This window comes from Cervus canadensis, chromosome 19 (genome assembly GCF_019320065.1).
Source record: "Cervus canadensis isolate Bull #8, Minnesota chromosome 19, ASM1932006v1, whole genome shotgun sequence".
Lineage (NCBI taxonomy): Eukaryota > Metazoa > Chordata > Mammalia > Artiodactyla > Cervidae > Cervus > Cervus canadensis.
This window is the reverse complement of record NC_057404.1, coordinates 53,680,312-53,686,311: the sequence shown is the minus strand read 5'-3', so window position 1 is coordinate 53,686,311 and position 6,000 is coordinate 53,680,312.

Sequence of the window (6,000 nt, the reverse complement as noted above, 5' to 3'; positions counted from 1 at the left end):
TACCCCAGGGATTCTTCCAGACCCAGGTCTCTTGCATTGCAGGTGGATTCATTACTGACTGAGACATCAGGGAAGCCCCAGTAAAACTACACAAATGAACCTGTCTAAAAAACAGAAACGAGACTCACAGACAGACAGAGTCTTGTTTGTGTTTTGTAGACAGAACTGCGGCAGTCAGGGGGTAATAGGTTGGCAGAGGGATGGAGTGGGAGGTCGGGATTAGCACATATAAGCTATTATATATATGGGATAGATAAGCAACAAGGTCCTACTGTATAGCTCAGAGAATTATATTCAGTATCCTGTGACATGTCTTAATGTAAAAGAATGTATATATGTGTATAACCGAATCACTTTGCTATACAGCAGAAATGAATACATTGTAAATCTACTTCAATTAAAATAAATAAATAATCACCAAAAAATAAAATTAAAGTTCTTAAGTAATAATAATAATAATAATTGTGCCTGGTTTACAGTTATTAAAAATAAAATCATCAGGGTCAAATTTTAAATGAATTGATTTTATTTTATAAGCTTGAATAACTTGATAATTTTAATAATCATCTTTCATTATACATAACAAGCTCCTTTAACCATATCTGAGCTTGTTAATGAAATGACTTTCAGAATGTCCCCAAGGACAAGGGCTGGTTGCAAGCATAACCAGCCACATGAATAGAGAGTTGAAAGTTTCAGTCCCACCACTACCTTCATCTTTGGGAAGAGCAGAGGAGCTTGATACTGAGTTCAGCACTGATAACCAATGACTTAATCAATTGCAGCTATTGAAGTATCATAAAAACCCAACAGGATGGATGGACGCTCCATATGACGGTACTGGGAGAGGGCATGGGAACTCAGAGCCCATTTCCACATACCTTACTCTATGCTACTCTTCCACCTGGCTGGTCTTGTGTTTAACGCCTTATTCTAAGCCAGTTACTTAGTAAGTAAACTCTTTCTAGTAAGTACTGGGTTCTGTGAGACCTTCTAGCAAAAAATTGAACCTGAGGAGAGGGTCCTCCAATTTACAACCTGCTGCTCAGAAACACAGATAACAACGTGGTCTAGAAAATGACTTCTGAAATGGAGTGATGAGGTTGATTGAATCCTTAACCTGCAGGTTATGCTAACTCCAGGCAGATAGTGTCAGAACTGAATTGAACTGTAGGGCTAGAACTGTGGCCTCAGAATTCCTTGGTGTGAGGAAAAAAAACCTACATATTTGACAACCAAAAATGAAGTATAGGAGACACAAGATTGTTTTCTTTCCAGTACACAACCATGCTGTTTCCCAACTCTCTTAAAATTATATAGAACCAACTGAATTCCAGCCAGAGAAGTAAACAGACTTGAAACACACCACCTCCATCTCAACCTAACCTCTTCACTCTTTTTCTCCCCTCATCTGCCAGTCTGATGCAGCAAAATCCTGTCAGTAGTTCAAGGACTAGAAAGGATCCCAGATATTTGTGTTGCCCTGAAGGTGGTCTACCATATACCCAATAGTGTGTGTGTGTGCGTGTGTGTAAGTTGCTTCAGTCATTTCAAACTCTATGTGACCCTATGGACTGTAGCCCACCAGGCTCCTCTGCCCATGGAATTCTCCAGGCAAGAATACTGGAGTGGGTTACCATTCTTTTATCCAGGAGATCTTCCTGACCCAGGGATAGAACACACATCTCTTATGTCTCCTGCATTGGCAGGTGGGTTCTTTACCATGGCACCACCTGGGAAGCCCACATACCCAATAGTACCATTCTGTAAATGAAAAATGTTTCATTGGTTTAAAGAATGGGATTTTTGAATTATTTGAAACAAACTTAGTTTTTCTTCATCAATACATTTTTATAAATGTAGACAAATTTCTGCCTTCTGGGAAGAATATACATCTGACTCACTTTGTTTTATTTTATTCCCATTCTTGCCTTATCCTGAATAACTTCAATTGTTTTCACAATTTCTTAATCTCTTCTATAGCAATAACTTTCACTTTATTTTTCTTCAGTAAACACCTGAGACCACAGTCAGGATTTATTATCTCCCTGAACTGAACTATATTCTAAATCATTAATTTCAAATCCCTCTATCTGATAACAAACTTATCTCCACTAAATATATTTTTTTCATTTGCTTCAGTGTTTAAATCCCTTCATATATTTTTAGATTATAATTTGCTTCTTGGTTTTATTTTCCAAACTAAATGCATCATCACAATTGGACATTCGGTCATGCTTCTCTTCAGTTCCCTTCTGCTGCTTTGCTGCTTTAATATAAACACACTCCCAACCTGGATCTCTCTAATCAAAACCTTTTCCCCACTCCTGAGCTTTGCTGGAAAAAAACTACATAACTCTGCCATATGGGGCAGATTTACGGTTTCCAATTTCAGCTGAATGCTCAAAATTACTTGGCAATTCCATCTCTTGTCCACTCAAATGACTCTTGGTTTGATGGCCATGACCTATATGACAATGTGAGAAAGCTCTCCCCTTCAGTGTCCTATAAGATAAATTCTTCACATATACCCATTTGTGAATTTATAAGCTGCAGTCATCACGTTGTGTTACTCTGGTATTACTCTCTTACTTCAGCTTCCACTTGCCCACACCTGCTTCCCTGGCTCATGGAAAGCTTTACCACACAGCAGCTTGCCATCTTGAAACGCCAGCTGTCTCCCAACTTTTTGAGGACATTTCTTCCTTGGAGGGTCAGAATGATGCAGAGTTTTCAGTGGAGGAAAGGGACTTCTTGCCAACCTGATGCCACATGGCATTATTTAAACACTATTTCCCTGGTGGCTCAGGTGGTAAAGAATCAGCCTGCAATGTAGGAGACCCAGGTTTGAACCATGGGTTGGGAAGATCCCCTGGAGAAGAGAATGGGTACCCACTCCAGTATTCTTGCCTGGAGAATTCCATGGACAGGGGAGCCTGACAAGCTACAATTCATGGGGTCACAGAATCGGACACGACTGGGTGATTAATACTTTCAACTTTCAGAGACTCATAGAGTATTTCTATAACTCTAAAAGTTTGGGGCCTTCCCTCCTCAATCCAAGATGCTCAAATTTGATCCATGGTGAGATAAAGAAAAGACACACTACCATCTTTTTTCTCCTTTTTTCTCAAATGCTTTCTTTTATCCAAATCTCTTTTCACCTACCAGGTATAAAGGAAAATATTTCTTGAATTCTACTGAAGGCTAAGATTTTATGGGGTCTGGAAAGAAGTATTAATAGAGGAAGCATGCTGTCTAACCCACACTAGGAGTGATAACACATATTCTTTGCTATACTTGTCTAGATTAATCACTGTCTATATATTTCTCAATTTAGTTTATGAAAGTAGAACATTCTACTTAAGCCACCTTAATTTTTGATATTCACACCTGTTCTGCTAACTATAGGCTGAACTTTTTGCCTTAAACTTAAAAAAGAAAAAAGAATTTCCCCATTCATTTATTCAACGAAAATTTCATCATTCATTCACCATGCAATGAACTATTATGTTAATGTAAATGCTTTCAAGACTCATTTTTGTATCCAAGAAACAAATAATTAAAAAGCATGTAGTTGAAAACTAAGTTAAACAAAATGTTAAAATTGCTATAATTAAAATCTCTGTAATATATTGTAATGTGAAATGAAGTGTTAGTCATCCATTAATGTCCAATTCTTTGTGACCCCCACCAGGCTCCTCTATCCATGGATTTATCCAGGCAAGAATACTGGGATGAGGCATTGCCATTCCCTTCTCCAGGGGATCTTCCTCGTCCAAGGATTGAACCTGGGTCTCCTACATTGTAGGTGGATTCTTTACATTTGAGCCACAAGGGAAGCCCCAGTGAGAAAGTCATTTTGTGACTTGAATAAGGAAAGTACTGAGAAATGATGTCAAATGAAGGGAGGGAACAATTTGGTTTGGAATGAAAAACAGACTTTGAAGAAATGGATTGTTTAGAAGGACGTGATTAAACAAGCGGTGGACTCTCCTACAGAAAATAATTGCAAGCATCAAACTAATACATGTAGAATGATTCTGCCACCTGAGAAACACTAAGTGTACATTTTAAACATGCAGATGAGTATGTGTGAGTTTACATGCTACCATACAAAGAAGACTTATTCTTGGCCTCCTTTTCACTGAATAAAAAAAGCTGTATCCATCTGTTCTCACTACTATGGACTATCTGAGCAAATCTGTGAGTGGCTATCTTTAGGTTTAGCTATTTACTCATTTTGACATTCTATCCAAGGTATCATTCATTATTTTCTTCTTATTCTTGACTTTAAATTTTAATAATTTATTTGCAAATATTTACAGAACAATTACTTGAGGGGAAATACTATGCCATAAATTATGGATGAACACTCTGAGGGGGGATTATATTGATGATTAAGGTCTGATCTTGGCTTTCAAACTATTTTCCTCAGAGAGCAAGGAAATGATAACTTTGCATCATTCAGACAGGCCTCAGTTTTCAGAAATGGAGCATGAGTATATATAGCTCTCTATTTTTTCTATTATTCTTAAAACAAAATTTAAAACTTACATCTCAGCCAAAAGGTAATAATTTTTCTCTAACTGGGGAATATGTTTAAGGTCATATACATGTGAAAGCTCTTAAAACCAATTATGCTGGCATGAACCTTAAAAAATACTGAAGTATGACTGATATGATATACAAATTTAATCTATAGACATTCCTCAGTTTGTGTACAATTATGAGGGTTTCCCAGGTGGCTCAGTGGTAAAGAATCCGCCTCCCAATGCAGGAGACATGGGTTTGATCACTGGGTTGGGAAGATCCTCTGTAGAAGAGAATGGCTACCCGCTCCAGTATTCTTGTTGGGGAAATCCTATGGACAGAGGATCCTGGTGGGTTATGGTCTATGGGGTCACAAACAGTCAGACACAAGTTAACCACTATGCAGGAACACATATTAACTACTATGAAACCATCACCACCACAGGGGATGAAAAATAATTTTCCTTCTACCCTCTGAATTCTTAGCAGATATCTCTATAATAAAAGAGATTAACAAGAGAAAAGCAAACAGTAGTTTATTAACATTATGCCATATGCATTTGGGGAGCTATCCAGGGGAAAACGAGTAATTCAAAGTGCTGGCTTAGAATTCAGGATTATATACTATTTTCATAGGGAAAGGGAACAAAAGATGAGGCATCTTAGAAGAGAGTAAAAGATTTTTTTTTGGAAAGATGAATGGATATTCAGAATAGTAGATGGGAAGTATGATGGTTTGTGACAAAGTTTGTCTGGCTGTGGTACCCACGTTGAGTCTCCTCTCCTGTGATGAGTCAATCTTCCCCGGTTGATGAAATTCCCAGAAAGGAGATTTATGACAACTGAGTTCTTTTAAAGGATCTGTCTTTAGGCAGATACAGAGAGTTCAGAGAAAGCTTCTCCCTGAATTAGGTGTTTTTCAAATACATATAGACCAAAACAATCAATATACTAAGGCAGCATATTTGGGTTTGGCATGTTCTAAATACCTATAGTCAAATTTTGGGACAGCATATTCCGCTACCCTTCAATACAATCAAGGTCATAAACATATTCAGAACCTCACAAAGTTTCTATTATTAATATTTTTTATGTGTGGCAAGACCCAATTTCCTCAACAAATTTTAAGTATACAATACAGCATTGTTAGCTATAAGCACTATGCTGTATAGAGGATCTTGAGAATTTACTGATCCTGCATAACTGACACTTTGTACCCTCTGACTGTCACCTCATTTCTCTCTTTGTGAGTCCCCTGGCAACCAATATTCTACTCTCTGCTTCTGCATATCACTACCTTAGATTCCACACAGAAAAGAGATGATGCAGTCTTTGTCTTTGTGTCTGGTTTATTTTTCACCTAGGATACTGTTGTTGTAAATTGCATGATTTCCTTCTTTTTTTAAAAGTTTGAGTGATATTCACTTCTACATGTACACTAAATTTTCTTTATTCATTCATCCATTG